This window comes from Theropithecus gelada, chromosome 5 (assembly GCF_003255815.1).
Source record: "Theropithecus gelada isolate Dixy chromosome 5, Tgel_1.0, whole genome shotgun sequence".
Lineage (NCBI taxonomy): Eukaryota > Metazoa > Chordata > Mammalia > Primates > Cercopithecidae > Theropithecus > Theropithecus gelada.
The window spans coordinates 141,994,661-142,018,933 of NC_037672.1; the positions used below are offsets into that span (position 1 = coordinate 141,994,661).

Sequence of the window (24,273 nt, forward strand, 5' to 3'; positions counted from 1 at the left end):
GGTCAGGAGTTTGAGACCACCCTGGCCAACATGGTGAAACCCCGTCTTTACTGAAGATACAAAAAAATTAGCTAGGTGTGGTGGCACGCACCTATAGTCCCAGCTACTTGGGAGGCTGAGGCAGGAGAATCACTTTAACCGAGGAGGTGGAGGTTGCAGTGAGCTGAGATGGCGCCATTGCACTCCAGCCTGGGCGACAGGGTGAGACTCCATCTCAAAAAAAAAAAAAAAAGACACATAGATCAATGGAACAGAGTAGAAAACCCAGCGATAAAGCCACATACCTACATCCAATTGATCTTTGATAAAGCATACAAAAACATAAATTGGGAAATGGGCACCCTATTGAATAAATAGTGCTGGGAAAATTGGGGGCTTTATTTATTATTCTGCTATATGCAGAATAATAAAACTAAACCCATGTCTCTCACCATATACAAAAATTAACTGAAGATAGATTAGAGACGTCAATGTAAGACCTTACATTGCAGCCTGACACCTCACACCTCACACGGCAGGGTACACCCCTGAGATGAAGCTTCCAGAGCAAGAATCAGCAATACTCGCTTTTCAGCAATATTCTGTCTTCTGCAGCCTCCGCTGCTGATACCCAGGCAAACAGGGTCTGGAGTGGACCTCAAGCAATCACCAACAGACCTACAGCTGAGGGTCCTGACTGTCAGAAGGAAAACTAACAAAAAGAAAGGACACCCACACCAAAACCCCATCAGTTCGCCACCGTCATCAAAGACCAAATGCAGATAAAACCAGAAAGATAGGGAAAAAGCAGTGCAGAAAAGCTGGAAATTCAAAAAATCAGAGCGCATCTCCCCCTCCAAAGGAACGCAGCTCATCGCCAGCAACAGAACAAAGCTGGACGGAGAATGACTTTGACGAGTTGAGAGAAGAAAGCTTCAGTGAATCAAACTTCTCAGAGCTAAAGGAGGAACTACATAACCAGCGCAAAGAAACTAAAAACCTTGAAAAAAGAATGGATGAATGGATAACCAGAATAATCAATGCAGAGAAGACCTTGAAAGAACTGATAGGGATGAAAACCATAACACGAGAAATACGTGAGAAATGCACAAGCTTCAGTAACTGACTCAATCAGCTGGAAGAAAGAGTATCAGTGATTGAAGATCAAATGAATGAAATGAAGTGAGAACAGAAGTGTGCAGAAAAAAGAGTAAAACAAAATGAACAAAGCCTCCAAGAAATATGGGATTATGTGAAAAGACCAAACCTACATCTGATTGGTGTGCCTGAAAGTGATGGGGAAAATGGAATCAAGTTGGAAAACACTCTACAGGATATCATTCAGGAGAATTCCCCAACCTAGCAAGGCAGGCCAACATCCAAATTCAGGAAATACAGAGAACGCCACAAAGATACACCTCGAGAAGAACGACTCCAAGATACATAATTGTCAGATTCACCAAAGTTGAAATGAAGGAAAAAATGTTAAGGGCAGCCAGAGAGAAAGGTTAGGTTACACACAAAGGGAAGCCCATCAGACTAACAGCAGATCTCTCGGCAGAAACGCCCCAAGCCAGAAGAGAGTGGGGGCCAATATTCAACATTCTTAAAGAAAAGAATTTTCAACTCAGAATTTCATATCCAGCCAAATTAAGTTTCATAGGTGAAGGAGAAATAAAATCCTTTACAGACAAGCAAATGCTTAGAGATTTTGTCACCATCAGGCCTGCCCTACAAGAGATCCTGAAGGAAGCACTAAACATGGAAAGCAACAATAGGTACCAGCCATTGCAAAGACATGTCAAAATGTAAAGTCCATCAATGCTAGGAAGAAAATGCATCAACAAGCGAGCAAAATGTCCAGCTAATATCATAATGACAGGATCAAGTCCACACATAACAATATTAACCTTAAATGTAAATGGACTAAATGGTCCAATTAAAAGACACAGACTGGCAAACTGGATAAAGAGTCAAGATCCATCAGTTTGCTGTATTCAGGAGACCCATCTCCTGAATCTCCACATGCAGAAACACACATAGGCTCAAAATAAAGGGATGGAGGAAGATATACCAAGCAAATGGAAAACAAAAAAAAAGCAAGGGTTTCAATCCTAGTCTCTGATAAACCATCAAAGATCAAAAGAGACAAAGAAGGCCACTACATAATGGTAAAGGGATCAATTCTTCAGGAAGAGCTAACTATCCTAAATATATAAGCACCCAATACACGAATACCCAGATTCATAAAGCAAGTCCTTAGAGACTTACAAAGAGACTTAGACTCCCATACAATAATAATGGGAGACTTTAACACCCCACTGTCAACATTAGACAGATCAACGAGACAGAAAGTTAACAAGGATATCCAGGAATTGAACTCAGCTCTGCACCAAGCAGACCTAATAGACATTTACAGAACTCTCCACCCCAAATCAACAGAATATACATTCTTCTCAGCACCACATCGCACTTGTTCCAAAATTGACCACTTAGTTGGAAGTAAAGCACTCCTCAGCAAATGTAAAAGAACAGAAATTATAACAAACTGTCTCTCAGACCACAGTGCCATTAAACTAGACTCAGGACTAAAAAATTCAATCAAAACTGCTCAACTACATGGAAACTAAACAACCTGTTCCTGAATGACTACTGGGTACATAACGAAATGAAGGTAGAAATAAAGATGTTCTTTGAAACCAATGAGAACAAAGACACAACATACCAGAATCTCTGGGACACATTTAAAGCAGTGTGTAGAGGGAAATTTATAGCACTAAATGCCCACAAGAGAAAGCAGGAAAGAGCTAAAATTGACACCCAGACATCACAATTAAAAGAACTAGAGAAGCAAGAGCAAACACACTCAAAAGCTAGCAGAAGGCAAGAAATAACTAAGATCAGAGCAGAACTGAAGGAGATAGAGACACAAAAAACCCTCTAAAACATCAATGAATCCAGGAGCTGGTTTTTTCGAAAGATCAACAAAATTGATAGACCGCTAGCAAAACTAATAAAGAAGAAAAGAGAGAAGAATCAAATAGACGCAATAAAAAATGATAAAGGGGATATCACCACTGACCCCACAGAAATACAAATTACCATCAGAGAATACTATAAACACCTCTATGAAATAAACTAGAAAACCTAGAAGAAATGGATAATTTCCTGGACACTTACACTCTCCAAGACTAAACCAGGAAGAAGTTGAATCTCTGAATAGACCAATAGCAGGCTCTGAAATTGAGGCAATAATAGCCTACCAACCAAAAAAAGTCCAGGACCAGATGGATTCATAGCCGAATTCTACCAGAAGTACAAGGAAGAGTTGGTACCATTCCTTCCGAAACTATTCCAATCAATAGAAAAAGAGGGAATCCTCCCTAACTCATTTTACGAGGCCAACATCATCCTGATACCAAAGCCTGACAGAGATACAACAAAAAAAGAGAATTTTAGACCAATATCCCTGATGAACATCGATGCAAAAATCCTCAATAAAATACAGGCAAACCAAATCCAGCAGCACATCAAAAAGTTTATCCATCATGATCAAGTGGGCTTCATCCCTGGGATGCAAGGCTGGTTCAACATTCGCAAATCAATACATGTAATCCAGTATATAAACAGAACCAAAGACAAAAACCACATGATTATCTCAATAGATGCAGAAAAGGCCTTCAACAAAATTCAACAGCCCTTCATGCTAAAAAACTCTCAAAAAACTAGGTATTGATGGAACATATCTCAAAATCATAAGAGCTATTTATGACACAGTCGATATCATACTGAATGGGCAAAAACTGGAAAAATTCCCTTTGAAAACTGGCACAAGACATGGATGCCCTCTCTCACCACTCCTGTTCAACACAGTGTTGGAAGTTCTGGCCAGGGCAATCAAGCAAGAGAAACAAATAAAGGTATTCAGTAAGGAAAAGATGAAGTCAAATTGTCCCTGTTTGCAGATGACATGATTGTATATTTAGAAAACTCCATTGTCTCAGCCCCAAAATCTCCTTAAGCTGATAAGCAACTTCAGCAAAGTCTCAGGATACAAAATCAATGTGCAAAAATCACAAGCATTCTTATACACCGGTAACAGACAAACAGAGAGCCAAATCATGAATGAACTCCCATTCACAATTGCTTCAAAGAGAATAAAATACCTAGGAATCCAACTTACAAGGGATATAAAGGACCTCTTCAAGGAGAACTACAAACCACTGCTCAGTGAAATAAAAGAGGACACAAACAAATGGAAGAACATACCATGCTCATGGATAGGAAGAATCAATATTGAGAAAATAGCTATACTGCCTAAAGTAATTTATAGATTCAATGCCATTCCCATTAAGCTACCAATGACTTTCTTCACAGAACTGGAAAAAACTGCTTTAAAGTTCATATGGAACCAAAAAAGACCCCGCACTGCCAAGACAATCCTACGCCAAAAGAACAAAGCTGGAGGCATCATGCTACCTGACTTCAAACTATACTACAAGGCTACAGTAACCAAAACAGCATGGTACTGGTACCAAAACAGAGATATAGACCAATGGAACAGAATAGAGCCCTCAGAAATAATACCACACATCTACAGCCATCTGATCTTTGACAAACCTGACAAAAACAAGAAATGGGGAAAGGATTCCCTATTTAATAAATGGTGCTGGGAAAATTGGCTAGCCATAAGTAGTAAGCTGAAACTGGATCCTTTCCTTACTCCTTATACGAAAATTAATTCAAGGTGGATTAGAGGCTTAAATGTTAGACCTAAATCCATAAAAACCCTAGAAGAAAACCTAGATAATACCATTCAGGACATAGGCATGGGCAAGGACTTCATGTCTAAAACACCAAAAGCAATGGCAACAAAAGCCAAAAGAGACAAATGGGATCTAATTAAACTAAAGAGCTTCTGCACAGTAAAAGAAACTACCATCAGAGTGAACAGGCAACCTAGAGAATGGGAGAAAATTTTTGCAATCTACTCATCTGACAAAGGGTTAATATCCAGAACCTATAAAGAACTCAATCAAATTTACAAGAAAAAAACAAACAATCCCATCAAAAAGTGGGCAAAGGATATGAACAGACATTTCTCAAAAGAAGACATTCATACAGACAACAGACACATGAAAAAATGCTCATCATCACTGGCCATCAGAGAAATGCAAATCAAAACCATAATGAGATACCATCTCACACCAGTTAGAATGGCAATCATTAAAAAATCAGGAAACAACAGGTGCTGGAGAGGATGTGGAGAAATAGGAACACTTTTACACTGTTGGTGGGACTGTAAACTAGTTCAACCATTGTGGAAAACAGTGTGGCAATTCCTCAAGGATCTAGAACTAGAAATACCATTTGACACAGCCATCCCATTACTGGGTATATACCCAAAGGATTGTATGTCATGCTGCTATAAAGACACATGTACACATATGTTTATTGCAGCACTATTCACAATAGGAAAGACTTGGAATCAACCCCAATGTCCATCAGTGACAGACTGATTAAGAAAATGTGGCACATATACACCATGGAATACCATGCAGCCATAAAAAAGGATGAGTCTGTGTCCTTTGTAGGGACATGGATGCAGCTGGAAACCATCATTCTCAGCAAACTATCGCAAGAACAGAAAACCAAATACCGCACATTCTCATTCATAGGTGGGAACTGAACAATGAGATCACCTGGACACAGGAAGGGGAGCATCACACACCGGGTCCTATTGTGGGGAGGGGGTAGGGAGGAGGGATAGCATTAGGAGATATACCTAATGTAAATGACGAGTTAATGGGTGCAGCACACCAACATGGCACATGTATACATACGTAATAAACCTGCACGTTGTGCACATGTACCCTAGAACTTAAAGTGTAAAAAAAAAATACATAAAAACTACAAAAATTCTATAAGAAAATATAGGAAAAACTCTTCCAGATATTGGCCTAGGCCAAGAATGTATGACTAAGTCCTCAAAAGGAAACACAATAAAAACAAAAATAGACAAAGGGAACTTAGACTAAAAGAAATATAACCATACTGACTGGTCTCACTTTAGATCCAAGACAACTAATTTCAAGTGCATATTTAGCCCTGTACAAAATTCCTACTATATTCCCTTAGAATATTTGCTTTCCCACTGTCTCTGGGATAGCTATTTCTGAGTTTCTCCTCAAATCCTAATAACTATTCTAATCTCTCTCTAAGCTGACGGCATTTTATTTCACTAAGAAAACATGATCAACTAGAAAAAGAATATCATCATCTCATATGCTGTTATAAAGTAGTTAAGCTGTCCCTCTACCTTTTTGACATCAGTCCTACCATTAACTCAATAAGTCCCATCCTTTCCTTCCCAGCCAAAGACTCTATTCCCACAATAGGCATTCTCTAAGTAATTTTCTCTTCTCCACTGGATCACTGTCATCAACATATAAACATGCTGCAATATTTGTCATCTTAAAAATGAAAACTAAAGCCTTTTCTCAATCCTACATCCTGTTCCACTATTGCCCTAATTCTCTGTTCCACTTCACAGCAAAACTCCTTGAAAAGTTGTAGTCAATTTTATTTTTTATTTTTAGAGACAGGGTCTCACTCTGTCATTCAGGCTGAAGTGCAGTGGCATGATCACAGCTCACTGCAGCATAAAACTCTTGGGCTCAAGCAATTCTCCCATCTTGCCCTCCCAGAGTGCTAGGGTTACAAATGTGAGCCACTACACCCAGTTGAAAAACTGTAGTCAGTATCTTCATTTTTCACCTGCTCTTCCAATCTGAATTTTGTCACCACCACTGAAATCAATCTTGTCAAAGTCACCAGTAACCCAAAACTTGCCAAATAAATTCCCTCTAAGAACTATTTGATATAATGAAGGTAATTATTGTAATACGTATTTTAGTTAAGATGTGCTTGAATAAGCCTATTCATATTTTAAATTTTAAGGCTTTAAAATTCTTACATAATATTTTAATATATAGTTTTGTACACAAATATGTGACATGGTTTACTAAAGAGAGTAGAAGATTGTAAATGATAGAGAATGTAACTGGTAACTCAGTAAAGATAAATAAATTTAAAGGCTAATCAAGTTAAGCCTTGTTAATGCTAAGCTAGATAAGATACCTGAAATTCTACGCTTAAAAATACATCCACCTTGTATCCCAAACAATCGATAGATTCAATGCAATCTCTATCAAAATTTCAATGACTTTTTCTGCAGAAATAGAAAAACCTATTCTAAAATTCATAGATTAAGGGACCCCAAATAGCAAAAACAATCTTGATAAAGATGAACAAAGCTGGAAGACTCATAGTTTATTATTTTGAAACTTTCTATAATGCTAAAGTAATCAAAACAGTGTGGTACTAGCATAAAGACAGACATAAACCCAGAGAACAGAATAGAAAGACCAGAAATAACTCTCACATATACAGCCAAATGATTTCTGACAAGGGTTCCAAAGCCATTCAATGGAAAAGGACAGTTTATTCAACAAATTGTGCTGGAAAAACAAGATATCCATGTGCAAAAGAATTAAGTTGGACCCTTATCTGACACCATATACAAAAATTAACCCAAAATGGATCAAAGACCTAAAATTAAGACCTAAAACTATAAAACTCTTAAAAGAAAACACAAGCAGAAGCTTCATGGTATTCAATTTAACAATGATTTTTTGGATACGATACCAAAAGCACAAGCAATGAAATTAAACATAGACCAGGCGGACTTTTAAAAACTAAAAATTTGTGCATCGAAAGACACTCTCAACAGAGTAAAAAGGCAACCCACAAAATGAAAAAAAAATTTGCAAATCATATCTCTAATAAGGAATTGATATCCAAAATGTAAGAGAACTCCTACAACTCAACAACAAAACAAAAAATCTGAATCAAAAATGGGCAAAGGACTTAAACAGAAATTTTTCCATAGAAGTTAGACAAATGGCCAATAAGCACATGAAATGATGCTCAATATCACTAATCGTTAGGGAAATGCAAAAGAAAACTACAATGAGATATCATCTCACACAAATTAGGATGGCTATCAAAAAAAGAAAAGGAAAGAAAAAATACAAGATTTGGGAAGGATGTGGAGATACTGAAACCCTCATGCACTGTTGGTAGGAATATAAAATAGTACAGCCACTATGGAAAACAGTATGATGGTTCCTCATGCCGATGAACCTTGAGGGCATTACACTAAGTGTAATACGTTGGACAAAGGTGGAATCTAAAAAAGTGAAACTCATAGAAAGAGAGTAGAATTGTAGCTGCCAGGAGCTGGAGAGGGAGGTGAATAAGGAGATACTGGTAAAAGTGTACAAATTTTCAGTTATAAGATGAATAAATTCTGGAGATTTAATATATAGCATAGTGACTATAGTTAATACTATATCAGATACTTGAAACTTGCTAAGAGAGTAGACCTTAAATGTTCCCATTTAAGGTAACTATGTGAGGCGACAGAAATAGATATGATAACTAACTTGCCTGTGGTAATCATTTCACAATATCTGTGTATATCAAAGCATCATATTGTATACCTTAAATGAATACGATCTTAAATGTCAATTATATCTCAATAAGGCTGAGGAAGAAAAAGTTCTAAGGAGACATAAACAATATTTTAAACACACATGTGCAATAAACACATTAAAATTGTGAGGAAACTTTCAATTTACAAATAATAAAATAGAAATAGAATTGTCATATATCGGCCAGACACAGTGGCTCACGCCTGTAATCCCAGAACTTTGGGAGGCCGAGGTGGGTGGATTGTCGGAGGTTGGGAGCTCGAAGCCAGCCTGCGCAACATGGTGGAACCCCATCTCAACTAAAAATATAAAAATTATCCAGGCGTGGTGGTGGGCAGCTATAATCCCAGCTACTTGGGTGGCTGAGGTAGGAGAATTGCTTGAACTCAAAAGGTGGAGGTTGCAGTGAGCCAAGATCCGGTCACTGCACTCCAGGGCAGGCAACAGAGTGAAACTCTGTCTCAAAAAAAAAAAAAAAAAAAAAAAGGAATTGTCATATTTCTAGAAATGTGACTTCTGGCCATATAAAGAACTGAAAACAGGGTCTCAAAGAGATATCTGCAGACCACATTCATAGCAGCATTTTTCATAATAGCTAGAACACGGAAGCAAACCAAGCATCCACTGATGGTTGAATGGATAAGCGAATTGTGGTATAAACATATAACCACGTATTAGCCTTAAAAAGAAAGAAATTCTAAGGTAATTGGGTCCATTCCAAGATGGCCGAATAGGAACAGCTCTGGCCTGCACCTCCCAGCGTGATCAATGCAGAAGACGGGTGATTTCCGTATTTCCAACTGACGTACCTGGATCATCTCATTGGCACTGGTTGGACAGTGGGTGCAGTCCACGGAAGGCGAGCGGGGCATCACCTCACCCGGGAAGAACAAGGGGTTGGGGGATTTCCCTTTCCTAGCCAAGGGAAGCCATGACAGATGGTACCTGGAAAAACAGGACACTCCTGCCCAAATACTGCGCTTTTCCAATGGTCTTAGCAAATGATACACCAACAGATTGTACCATGCACCCAGATCAGCAGGTCCAACACCCACGGAGCCTTGCCAACTGCTAACGCAGCAGTCTGAGATCGACCTGTGAGACAGCAGCCTGGCACGGGGAGGTACGTCCACCATTGCTGAGGCTTGAGCAGGTAAATAAAGCGGCTGTGGAAGCACGAATGGGGTGGAACCAATGGCAGTTCAGCAAGGCCTGCTGCATCTGTAGGCTCCACCTCTGGGGGCAGGCCATAGCTGAACAAAAAGCAGCAGAAACTTCTGCAGACTTAAACGTCCTGTCTGATAGCTCTGAAGACAGCAGTGGTTCTCCCAGCACAGTATTTGAGCTTAGAGAACAGACAGCCTGCCTCCTCAAGTGGGTCCCTGATCCCCAAGTAGCCTACCTGAGAGACACTTCCTAGTAGGGGCAGACTGACACCTCACAGAGCTGGGTGTGCCTCTGGGAGGAAGCTTCCAGAGGAAGGATCAGGCAGCAATATTTGCTGTTGTGTAATATTTGCTGCTCTGCAGCCTCCGCTGGTGATACCCAGGCAAATGGTCTGGAGTGGACCTCCAGGAAACTCCAACAGACCTGCAGCTGAGGGACCTGACTCTTAGGAGGAAAACTAACAAACAGAAAGGAATAGCATCAACATCAATAAAAAGGACATCCACACCAAAACCCCATCTGTATGTCACCAACCAAGACCAAAGGCAGATAAAACCACAAAGATGGGAAGAAACCAGAGCAGAAAAGATGAAAATTCTAAAAACCGGAGCGCCTCTTCTCCTTCAAAGGAACGCAGCTCCTCACCAGCAACGGAACAAAGCTGGACAGAGAATGACTTTGATGAGCTGACAGAAGTAGGCTTCAGAAGGTCGGTAACAACAAACTTCTCAGAGCTAAACAAGGATGTTCGAACCCATCACAAGGAAGCTAAAAACCTTGAAAAAAGAAGAGGAATGGCTAACTAGAATAAACAGTGTAGAGAAGACCTTAAATGACCTGAAAACCATGGCAGGAGAACTACGTGATGCATGCACAAGCTTCAATAGCTGATTCAATCAAGTGGAAGAAAGAGTATCAGTGATTGAATATCAAATGAATGAAACAAAGCAGGAAGACAACTTTAGAGAAAAAAGAGTAAAAAGAAATGAACAAAGCCTCCAAGAAATATGGGACTAAGTGAAAAGACCAAATCTATGTTTGATTGGTGTACCTGAAAGTGATGATGAGAATGGAACCAAGATGGAAAATACTCTTCAGGATATTATCCAGGGGAACTTCCCCAACCTAGGAAGGCAGGCCCACGTTCAATTTCAGGAAATATAGAGACCACAACATAGATACTCCTCGAGAAGAGCAACCCCAAGACACATAATTATCACATTCACCAAGGTTGAAATGAAGGAAAAAATGTTAAGGGCACTCAGAGAGAAAGGTCGGGTTACCCACAAAGGGAAGCCCATCAGACTAACAGCAGATATCTCAGCAGAAACTCCACAAGTCCGAAGAGAGTGGGGGCCCAAATTCAACATTCATAAAGAAAAGAATTTTCAACCCAGGATTTCATATCCAGCCAAACTAAGTTTCATAAGTGAAGGAGAAATAAAATTCTTTACTGACAAGCAAATGCTGAGAGATTTTCTCACCACCAGGCCTCCTTACGAGAGCTCCTGAAGGAAGCATTGAACATGGAAAGAAACAACTGGTACCAGCCACTGCATGGCAAATTGTAAACACCAAAACATGCCAAATTGTAAACACCATAGATGCTAGGAATAAACTGCATCAACTAATGGGCAAAATAACCAACTAACATCATAACGACATGATCAAATTCACATATAACAATATTAACCTTAAATGTAAATGGGCTAAATGTCCCAATTAAAAAACACAGACTGCCAAATTGGATAGAGTCAAAACTCATCTGTGTGCTGTATTCAGTAGATCCATTTCTTGTGCAAAGACACACATAGGCTCAAAATAAAGGGATAGAGGAATATTTACCAAGCAAATGGAAAGCAAAAAACAAAAAAACAATGGTTCCAATCTTAGTCTCTGATAAAACAGACTTTAAACCAACAAAGATCAAAACAGACAAAGAAGGGCATTACATAATGGTAAAGGGATCAATGCGGCAAGAAGAGCTAACTATCTTAAATATATATGCACCCAATACAGAAGCACACATTTTCATAAAGCAAATCCTTAGAGACCTACAAAGAGACTTAGACTCCCATACAATAATAATGGGAGATTTTAACACCCCACTGTCAATATTTGACAGATCAACGAGACAGAAGGTTAACAAGAATATCCAGGACTTGAACTCAGCACTGCCCCAAGCAGATGTAATAGACATCTACAGAACTCTCCACCCCAAATCAACAGAATATACATTCTTCTCAGCACCACATTGCACTTATTCCAAAATAGACCCAATTGTTGGAAGTAAAGCACTTCTCAGCAAATGTAAAAGAACTGAAATCACAAACTGTCTCTCAAACAACAGTGCAATCAAATTAGAACTCAGGATTAAGAAACTCACTCAAAACCGCACTACATGGAAACTGAACAACCTGCTCCTGAATGACTACTGAGTATATAAGAAATGAAGGCAGAAATAAAGATGTTCTTTGAAACCAGTGAGAACAAAGACATGACATACCAGAATCTCCGGGACACATTTAAAGTAGCGTGTAGAGGGAAATTTATAGCACTAAATGCCCACAAGAGAAAGCAGGAAAGACCTAAAATTGACACTCTAACAACACAATTAAAAGAACTAGAGGAGCAAGAGCAAACACATTCAAAAGCTAGCAGAAGGCAAGAAATAACTAAGATCAGAATAGAACTGAAGGACACAGAGACAAAAAATAACCCTTCAAAAAAATCAATGAATCCAGAAGCTGATTTTTAGAAATGATCAACAAAACTGACAGGCTGCTAGCAAAACTAATAAAGAAGAAATGAGAGAAAAATGAAATAGATGCAATAAAAACTGATAAAGGAGATATCACCACTGATCCCACAGAAATACAAACTACAAAAAGACAATACTATAAACACCTCTATGCAAATAAAGTAGAAAATCTAGAAGAAATGGATAAATTCATGGACACACACACCCTTCCAAGACTAAACCAGGAAGAAGTTGAATCTCTGAATAAACCAGTAAGAGGCTCTGAAATTGAGGCAATAATTAATGGCCTACCAACCAAAAGAAGTCTAGGACCAGATGGATTCACAGCCGAATTCTACCAGAGGTACAAGGAGGAGCTGGTACCATTCCTTCTGAAACTATTCCAATCAATAGAAAAGAGGGAATCCTCCCTAACTCATTTGATGAGGCCAGCATCATCCTGATACCAAAGCCTGACAGAGATACAAAAAAAAAAAAGAGAATTTTAGACCAATATAGCTGATGAACATTGATGTGAAAATCCTCAATAAAATACTGGCAAACTGAATCCAGCAGCACATCAAAAAGCTTATCCACCATGATCAAGTCAGCTTCATCCCTGGGATGCAAGGCTGGTTCAACATACACAAATCAATAGACATAATCCATCACATACACAGAACCAAAGACAAAAACCGCATGATTATCTCAATAGATGCAGAAAAGGCTTTTGACAAAATTCAACAGCCCTGCATGCTAAAAACTCTCAATAAACTAGGTATTGATGGAACGTATCTCAAAATAATAAGAGCTATTTATGACAAACCCACAGCGAATATCATACTGAATGGGCAAAAACTGGAAGCATTCCCTTTGAAAACTGGCACAAGACAGTGATCCCCTCTCTCACCACTCCTATGCAACATAGTATTGGAACTTCTGGACAGGACAATCAGACAAGAGAAAGAAATAAAGGGTATTCAATTAGGAAAAGAGGAAGTCAAATTGTACCTGTTTGCAGATGACATGATTGTATATTTAGAAAATGCTATCATCTCAGCCCAAAATCTCTTTAAGCTGATATGCAACTTCAGCAAAGTTTCAGGATACAAAATCAATGTGCAAAAATCACAAGTATTCCTATACATCAATAACAGAAAAACAGTCAAATCATGTGTGAACTCCCATTCACAATTGATACAAAGAGAATAAAACACCTAAGAATCCAATTTACAAGAGATGTGAAGGACCTCTTCAAAGAGAACTACAAACCACTGCTAAACGAAATAAAAGAGGACACAAACAAATGGAAGAACATTCCATCCTCATGGATAGGAATAATCAATACCGTAAAAATGGCCATACTGCCCAAGGTAATTTATAGATTCAATGCCATCCCCATCGAGCTACCAATGACTTTCTTCACAGAATTGGAAAAAACTACTTTAAAGTTCATATGGAACCAAAAAAGAGCCCACATTGCCAAGAGAATCCTAAGCAAAAAGAACAAAGCTGGAGGGAGGCATCATGCTACCTGACTTCAAATTATCCTACAAGTCTACAGTAACCAAAACAGCATGGTACTGGTACCAAAACAGATTATATCGACCAATGGAACAGAACAGAGGCCTCAGAAAAAACACCACACATCTACAACTATCTGATCTTTGAGAAACCTGACGAAAACAAGAAATGGGGAAAGGATTCCCTATTTAATAAATGGTGCTGGGAAAACTGGCTAGACATATGTAGAAAGCTGAAACTGGATCCCTTCCTTACACCTTATACAAAAATTAATTCAAGACGGATTAAAGACTTAAATGTTAGACCTAAAACCATAAAAATCCTAGAAGAAAACCTAGGCAATACCATTCAGGACCGAGGCATGGGCAGGGACTTTATGTCTAAAACACCAAAAGCAATGGCAACAAAAGCCAAAATTGACAAATGGGATCTAAGTAAACTAAAGAGCCTCTACACAGCTAAAGAAACTACCACTGGAGTGAAAAGGCAACCTACAGAATGGGAGGAAAATTTTTGCAATCTACCCATCTGACAAAGGGCTAATATCCAGAATCTACAAAGAACTTAAACAAAATTTACAAGAAAAAAACAACCCCATCAAAAAGTGGGCAAAGGATATCAACAGACACTTCTCAAAAGAAGACATTTATGCAGCCAACAGACACATTAAAACAAGCTCATCATCACTGGTCATCAGAGAAATGCAAATCAAAACTACAGTGAGATATCATCTCACATCGGTTAAAATGGAGATCATTAAAAAGTCAGGAAACAACAGATGCTGGAGAGGATGTAGAGAAAGAGGAATGCTTTTATTTTGTTGGTGGGAGTGTAAACTAGTTCAACCATTGTGGAAGACAGTGTGGCAATTCCTCAGGGATCTAGAACTAGAAATACCATTTGACCCAGCAATCCCATTACTGGGTATATACCCAAAGGATTATAAATCATGCTGCTATAAAGACACATGCACATGTTTACTGCAGCACTATTCACAATAGCAAAGACTTGGAACCAACCCAAATGTCCATCAATGATAGAGTGGATAAAGAAAATGCAGCACATATACACCATGGAGTACTATGCAGCCATAAAAAGGATGAGTTCATGTCCTTTGCAGGGACATGGATGCAGCTAGAAACCATCATTCTGAGCAAACTATCCCAAGGACAGAAAACCAAACACCACATGTTCTCACTCATAAATGGGAAATGAACAATGAGAACACTTGGACACAGGGCGGGGAACATCACACACCAGGGCCTGTTGTGGGATGGGAGGCAGGGAGAGGGATAGCATTAGGAGAAAAACCTAATGCAAATGATGAGTTAATGGGTGCAGCCAACCAACATGGCACATGTATACCTATGTAACAAACCTGCACATTGTGCACATGTACCCTAGAACTTAAAGTACAATGAATGAATTAGTGAAGAAAGAAGAAAGAAAGAAGAAAGAAAGAAAGAAAGAAAGAAAGAAAGAAAGAAAGAAAGAAAGAAAGAAAGAAAGAAAGAAAGAAAGAAAGAAAGAAAGAAAGGAAGAAAGAAAGGAAGAAAGAAAGAAAGAAAGAAATTCTGACATGTGCTTCAATGTAGATGAACGTTGAGGACATTATTCTAAGTGAAATACAACAGACACAAAACGACAAATACTGCATGATTTTGCTTAGATGACATACTTAAGAGTAGTCAAAAATCAGAAAGTAGAATAGTGGTTGCTAAGGGGAAAGAGAAATTGAGAATTATTGTTAAAAACGTAGAGAGTTAAAGTTTTACAAAATGAAGAACTTTGAAGATGTATAGTTCTTAAACGCTGTAAGATTAAATACTATTGTACTAACATTAGAAGAAGTTACGTAATGGGTCACAAAATCAGCACTACTGCCAACCCAAAGACTACCAGGTCACTTCTGAATAGGGACCACCCACCACCTTTCCCATCACTCAATACTCTTTCCCTGATATCAGCTGCTATGGTGATATCATAACAATGGTGTAAACCTACAATGGTGTAAATAGGATCCATTAGAGTTTCTCTATGAAGACATCGACATCTCTTGGTCTGGCTTCTGGATCTTCTGCTTCCTATTAGCAACCTTGAAGTCACTATCTACTCTGGTTGTGACTTACTTAAGAGCAGATGTAACCCGCTAGGCATGCACTGATTTACAGTATTAACTGTAGCATAAACAAAGCTTACATTATAAAAAGGAAGTAATTCATCAATAAAAATCATGTCAAATATTAAGTATAAAATTGTTTACATGTCTTTTCCTACTGCGAATCACATATCCATGGAAAATAAACGAAGGAAGGAAAAACTACTTGATAGTTGCTTCAGGAGTTGCTCTTTTCTCCCTACTCTCAGTACTTCTCCTTTACTAACCATAGCTGTGACTTAATGAAATTCTACAGAATCTTACTACGAGAATTGTCAACATATGAAGCAGCAGATTCTAGAATTTTAACCATCCTTTCACTTAGAAAGAAACCGAACAAGTTAACATTAATGATGACCTAGTTCTGGAGGAAAAAGGTCTAATATGATCCAAAAGAAACTTCAGAAGTTCCAAATGTGTTAAAAGGAAGCAGCTACCACAAAAGCTGCTTAAGAAGAAAGACAGACGCCAACTCAAAAGGCTCACTATGGAAAGCAAGATCTTCACCCCTAGTGAAGAAGGCGACCACCTAAGAAGATGCCTTTGAAAGTCAAAATCAGTCACCCTACTACACATGTTCAAATCATTCATTTTGGACCAGAAAATCAGAAAAGTTTCTATACAGAGAAACTACTCCAGAAGTTGTTCCTAGAGAGTTAAGATTATATAGCTTAACTAGTCTTAAAGTGTTTTTTTTAAAAAAGGCATAACAAAAGAACAACTAGATAGTGTTCTACTAATCTGCATGAACAATTCTGAATAAATTTGAAGTCAATGTCCATTAAAAAGAATACTTTTATCAAAAGCCCAAGATAGTAAACACATTTTAAGAAGAAATTACAGAAAATCTTTGGACTGAAAAAGGAAAACTATTTCCAGATTAATCATATTTAACTATCATTAAAAAGTTACATACATACGTACATAATATTTATAAAAATTTTTAAAACTTACAAAATTATATACATAATAAAATATTCTTTACTTTTGTTGTAAAAGGCTAAATATCTTTTTCTAACTTTTATTTTAGGTTCAGAGGCACATGTGCAGGTTTATTATACAGGGAAATTGCATATCATGGGGATTTGGTGTAAAGATTATTTAGTCACCCAGGTGGTAAGCATAATACCCGACAGGTAGATTTCCATCCCCACCCTCCTCCCATCTTCCACCCTCAAGTAAGTCCCAGCGACTATTGTTCCCTTCTTTGTGTCCATGTGTATTCAATGTTTAGCTCCTACTTAAAAGTGAGATCATGCAGTATGTGGTTTTCTGTTCTTGTGTTAGTTTGCTTAGGACATTGGCATCCAGCTCCATCCATGTTGCGGTAAAGGGCATGATCTCATTCTCTTTTATGACTGCACAGTATTCCATTATGTGAAATTTGGAATTCCAAAATGTGATATATGTACATTTTAAAAATCCACTCTACCACTGATTGGCTTTTAGGTTGATTCCATGTCTTTGCTATTAGCTGCAATGAACATACATGTGCATATGTCTTTATGGTAGAACAATTTATATTACCTTGGGTATATACGGAATAATGGAACTATATACTAAATAATATAGTGAAATGGTAATTCTATTTTTAATCTCTTTGAGAAATTGCCAAACTGCTTTCCACAATGGCTGAACTAATTTACATTCCCAACAGCAGTGTTACTGATTTTTGTATATGGTGTAAGGAAGGGATCCAGTTTCAATCTTCTGCCTTTGGTTAGCCAGTTATCCCAGCACCATTTATTGAATAAGGAGTCCTTTCCACATTGCTTGTTTTTGTCGACTTTGTTGAAGATCAGATGGTTGTAGGAGTACAGCATCATTTCTGAGCTCTCTATTCTGTTCCATTGGTGTGCCTGTTATTGTATTACTAACATGATGTTTTGTTAATGTAGCCTTATACTAGTTTCAAGTCAGGTGTGATGCTTCTAGTTTTGTTCTTTTTGCTTACGATCACCTTGGCTATTTAAGCTCTTTTTTGGTTCCATATGAATTTCAAAACAGTTTTTTTCTAATTCTGTGAACAATGTCATCGGTAATTTGATAGGAATAGCACTGAATCTGTAAATAGCTTTGGGCAGTATGGCCTTTTAACAATATTGAGTCTTCCTATCCATAAGCTTGGAAGGTTTTTCTTATGTGTTTGTATCATCTCTGAAATTTTTTTTTTTTTTTTTTTGAGTAGTGTCTTGTAATTCCCATTTCTTCTCCTTGGTTACCTGTATTCGTAGGTAGTTTTTTCTTTCTGTGGCTACTGTAAATAGAACTGCATTCTTTTTTTTTTTTTTTTTGAGACGGAGTCTCGCTCTGTCGCCCAGGCTGGAGTGCAGTGGCCGGATCTCAGCTCACTGCAAGCTCCGCCTCCCGGGTTCACGCCATTCTCCGGCCTCAGCCTCCCGAGTAGCTGGGACTACAGGCGCCCGCCACCTCGCCCGGCTAGTTTTTTGTATTTCTTAATAGAGACGGGGTTTCACCCTGTTAGCCAGGATGGTCTCGATCTCCTGACCTCGTGATCCGCCCGTCTCGGCCTCCCAAAGTGCTGGGATTACAGGCTTGAGCCACCGCGCCCGGCCAGAACTGCATTCTTGATGTGGCTCTCAGCTTGGATGTTGTTAGATTATAGGTATGCTACTGATTTTTGTACACTGATTTTGTATCCTGAAATTTTGCTGAAGTCATTTATCAGATCAAGGAACTATGGGGCAGAGTAACTATGCCATTTTGTAGGTCTAGCATCATATCATTTGCAAACAGTGATAGTTTGAGTTCTGATCTTCCTATTTGGATGCCTTTATTTCTCTTGCCTGATTGCTCTGGCTAGAACTTCCAGGACTATGCTGAATAGGAGTGGTGAGTGAGGGCATCCTTGTTTTGTTCCAGTTTTTAAGAGGAATGCTTCCAGCTTTTGCCCATTCAGTGTGATGTTGGCTGTGGGTCTGTCAAAGATGCCTCCTATTATTTTGAAGTATGTTCCTTCAATGCTTGATTTGTTGAGGGTTTTTATCACGAGAGGATGTTGAATTTTACTAAAAGCCTTTTCTGCATCTGTTGAAATGATCACATCATCTTTGTTTTCAGATTACACTCATTGATTTGCATGTGTTGAACCAACTTTGTATTCCACGGATGAAGCCTACTTGATGATGGTGAATTAGCTTTTTGATGTGTTGCTAGATTCAGTTTGCTAGTATTTTGTTGAAGATGTTTGCATCTATGTTCATGAAGGATTTTGGCCGGAAGTTTTCTTTTTTGTTGTTGTGTCTCTGCCAGGGTTTGGTGTCAGGATGCTGCTGGCCACACAGAATGAATTAGGGAAGAGTCCCTCCTCCTCAAAGTTTCAGTAGGATTAGTACCAGTTCTTCCTTACACAACTGGTAGAATTTGACTATGGATATGTGTGGTTATGGGCTTTTCCTGGTTGGTAGGCTTTTTATTACTGATTCAGTTTCAGAAATCATTATTGATCTGTTTAGGGATTCAATCTCTTCTTTGTTCAATCTTCAGAGATTATATTTCCAAGAATGTATCCATTTCTTTCTCCTCTTCTTTTTTTGAAACAAGGTCTGGCTCTACTGCCCAGGCTTGAGTGTGGTGGTACCATTTTTGGCTCACTGCAACCTCTGCCTCCCAGGCTGTAGCCATCCTCCTACCTCAGCCTCCTGTGTAGCTGGGATTACAGGCGTGAACTACCACACCTGGCTAAAAAGAACGTATCTGCTTCTTGGTTTTCTAGCTTATGTGCAAAGAGGTGTTCATAATAGTCTTTCACGGACTTTGGATTTCTGTGGGGTCAGTGGTTACATCCCTTTTGTCATTTCTGACTGTACTTTGGATCTTTTCTCCTTTTTTTCTTTATTAGTCTAGCTAGCAGTCTATATTATTATTTCAAATAACCAGTTCCTAAATTCACTGACCCTTTGTATGGTTTTTCACATCTCAGTTTCCTTCAGTTCAGCTCTGATTTTGGTTATTTCTTGTCTTCTGCTAGCCTTGGGGTTGGTTTGCTCTCGGTTCCCTAGTTCTTTTAGTTATGATGTTAGGTTGTTAAATTGAGGTCTTTCTTAACTTTCTGATGTGGGCATTTAGTGCTATAAACTTCCTTCCCTCTTAATACTGCTTTGGCTGTGTCCCAGAGATTCTGGTATATTTTATCTTTGTTTTCATTAGTTTCAAAGAATTTCATGATTTCTGCCTTAAGTTCATATGTACCCAGAAGTCATTCAGGAGCAGGTTGTTTCATTTCCATGTATTTGCATGGCTTTGAGTGATTTTCTTAGTATTGATTTCTATTTTTATTGTGTTGTAGTCTTAGAGCATGGTTGGCATAATTTCAGGTTTGAATTTCTTAGGATTGTTTTATGCCTGATTGTGTGGTTAATTTTATAGTATGTGCCATGTGTAGATGAGAAGCATGTATATTCTGCTGTTTTGGGGTGGAGAGTTCTGTAGGTATCTATGAGGTCCATTTAGTTAAGTGTTGAGTTCAGGTCCTGAATATCTTTGTTAGTTTTCTGCCTCAATGATCTAATACTAACAGTGTGGTGTGAAAGTCTCCCCACTATTATTGTGTGGTTTTCTAAGTCTCTTCATAGGTCTCTAAGAACTTGCTTTATGAATTTGGGTGCTCCTGTGTAGAGTGCGTATATAATTAGGGCAGTTAGGTCCTCTTGTTGAATTGAGCTCTTTACCACTATGTAATGCCCTTTTTTGTCTTTTGTGATCTTTATTGTTTTAAAGGCTGCTTTGTCTGAAATTATAGCAACCCTGTCTTTTTATCTGAAAAATCTGCCAATCAAGTGGAAAATATAAAAGGAATTTGTTTGGCAAACATAAAGGGATTTGCTTGGCAGATCCCTTTACTTTGAGCCTATGGGTGTCACTGCATGAGATATGGGTCTCCTGAATTCATGTCTTCAAATGATGAATAATCAAGGAATTATAGCAATGAATAAAAGAACATAGTGCAGTACAAAGAACATCAGACCAGATGATAGAAGACCTAGATTTGAATTTCACTTCTCATCAGGAAATAAAGCAAATTACCTCTGCTAGCCAACCTTTATTTCTCTATCTGTTAGGATGAATCATATCAAACTGTCATTTTTGTAGGTCAAAAATAAAATGAGGATAATTTTATTTCTGTATAATGGTTGTATTTTCCTCAGAAATGTAAGACAGTAAGATAACATAAATTTCATTATTGCTAAGTCCATGGGATCCTTTTCAGTTTGAACCTTCTTAGCCTTTTTTCTGTCAGTATTTGGTGCAACCTCTCTACTGAAATGTCCTTGTCTCGTTACCTCTGTGATTTCACCTTCTTCAGGTACTCCTCCCACCTCTCTCATTTCTCCCTTGTCTCTCCAGAGACTCCTCTCTATGTTCCTTAAACATTGCATTCCTCATAGTTCTGTCCTAAAACTAGTCCCACGATACAGGGATTAATCATATAACTGTCCAGGTTCATCACTTCTGGTACCTCAAGTGGCTATATGCTGATGATTCAAAAATATACATCTCCTGGGTGGTGCCAGTTCCACGATGGCCGAATAGGAACAGCTCCAGCCTACAGCTCCAGAGTGAGAGATGCAGAAGATGGGTGATTTCTGCATTTCCAACTGAGGTACCGGTTTCATCTCACTGGGGCTTGTTGGACAGTGAGTGCAGTCCACAGAGTGTGAGCCAAAGCAGGGTGGGGCATCGCCTAACCATGGAAGTGCAAGGGGTCAGGGAATTCCCTTTCCTAGCACAGGGAAGCTGTGACAGACAGTACCTGGAAAATCAGGACACTCCCACCGTAATACTGTGCTTTTCCAATGGTCTTAGCAAACAGCACACCAGGACATTATATCCCGCGCCTGGCTGGGAGGGTCCCACGCCCATGGAGCCTCGCTCTCTGCTAGTACAACACTCTGAGATTGAACTGCAAGGCAGCAGCGAGGCTGAGGGAGGGGCGTCCGCCATCGCTGAGGCTTGAGTAGGTAAACAAAGTGGCTGGGAAGCTGGAACTGGGTGGAACACACTGCAGCTCAAGGAGGCCTGCCTGCCTCTGTAGACTCCACCTCTGGGGGCAGGGCATAGCTGAACAAAAGGCAGCAGAAACTTCTGTAGACTTAAATGTCCCTGTCTGACAGCTCTGAAGAGAGTAGTGGTTCTCCAAGCACAGAGCTTGAGATCTGAAAACGAACAGACTGCCTCCTCAAGTGGGTCCCTGACCCCTGAGTAGCTTAACTGGGAGACGTCTCCCAGTAGGAGCCGAATGACACCTCATACAGCCAGGTGCCGCTCTGAGAAGAAGCTTCCAGAGGAAGGATCAGGCAACAACATTTGCCATTCTGCAATATTTGCCATTCTGCAGACTCCACTGGTGATACCCAAGCAAACAGGGTCTGGAGTGGACCTCCAGGAAACTCCAACAGACCTGCAGCTGAGGGTGCTGACTGTTAGAAGCAAAACTAACAGAAAGGACATCCACACCAAAACTCCATCTGTATGTCACCATCCTCAAAGACCAAACACAGATAAAACCATAAAGATGGGAAGAAATCAGAGCAGAAAAGATGAAAATTCTAAAAATCAGAATGTCTCTTCTGCTCCAAAGGAACGCAGCTACTCGCTGGCAATGGAACAGAGCTGGACAGAGAATGACTTTGATGAGTTGACAGAAGTAGGCCTCAGATGATCGGTAATAACAAACTTCTCAGAGCTAAATGAGGATGTTCAAACCCATCGCAAAGAAGCTAAAAACCTTGAAAAAAGGTTAGACAAATGGTTCATTAAAATAAACAGCGTAGAGAAGACCTTAAATGACCTCAGGGAGCTGAAAACCATGGCAAGAAAACTATGCGATGTATGCACAAGCCTCAGTAGCCAATTTGATCAAGTGGAAGAAAGGGTATCAGTGATTGAAGATCAAATGAATGAAATAAAGCTGGAAGACAACTTTAGAGAAAAAAGACTAAAAAGAAATGAACAAAGCCTCCAAGAAATATGGGATTCTGAAAAGACCAAATCAGCATCTGATCAGTGTACCTGAAAGTGACAGGGATAATGCAACCAAGATGGAAAAAACTCGTCAGGATATTATCCAGGACAACTTCCCCAAGCTAGTAAGGCAGGCCAACATTCAAATTCAGGAAACACAGAGAATACCACAAAGAGAGCAACTCCAAGACACATAATTGTCAGATTCACCAAGGTTGAAATGCAGGAAAAAATGGTAAGGGCAGCCAGAGAGAAAGGTCGGGTTACCCACAAAGGGAAGCCCATTATACTAACAGTGGATCTATTGGCAGAAACTCTACAAACCAGAAAAAAGTGGGGGCCAATATTCAACATTCTTAAAGGAAAGAATTTTCAACCCAGAATTTCATATCCAGCCAAACTAACCTGCATAAGTGAAGGAGAAATAAAATCCTTTATTGACAAGCAAATGCTGAGAGATTTTCTCACCACCAGGCCTGTCTTACGAGAGCTCCTGAGGAAGCACTAAACATGGCAAGGAACAACCCGTACCAGTCACTGCAAAAACATGCCATATTGTAAACACCATCAATGCTAGGAAGAAACTGCATCAACTAATAGGCAAAATAACCAGCTAACATCATAATGACAGGATCAAATTCACACATAACAATATTAACCTTAAATGCAAATGGGCTAAATGATCCAATTAAAAGACACAGACTGCCAAATTGAATAAAGAGTCAAGACTCATCTGTGTACTGTATTCAGGAGACCCATCTCATGTGCAAAGACACACATAGGCTCAAAATATAGGGATGGAGGAAGATCTGCCAAGCAAATGGAAAACAAAAAAAAGCAGGGGTTGCAATCCTAGTCTCTGATAAAACAGACTTTAAACCAACAAAGATCAAAACAGACAAAGAAGGGCATTACATAATGGTAAAGGGATCAATTCAACAAGAAGAGCTAACTATCCTAAACATATACGCACCCAATACAGGAGCACCAAGATTCATAAAGCAAGTCCTTAGAGATCTACAAAGAGACTTAGACTCCCACACAATAATAATGGGAGATTTCAATACCCACTGTCAATATTAGAGCGATCAACGAGACAGAAGATTAACAAGGATATACAGGACTTGAACTCAGATCTGCACCAAGCAGATGTAACAGACATCCAC

The 24,273-nt window shown here is 39.1% G+C and overlaps 1 protein-coding gene across 4 annotated transcripts in view; it reads right to left on the minus strand.

The window, feature by feature from the left end:
- The window catches only part of ANAPC10 (anaphase promoting complex subunit 10), a 122,257-nt gene that overhangs the window by 7,143 nt on the left and 90,841 nt on the right, over positions 1 to 24,273 (minus strand). The window lies entirely within an intron of this gene.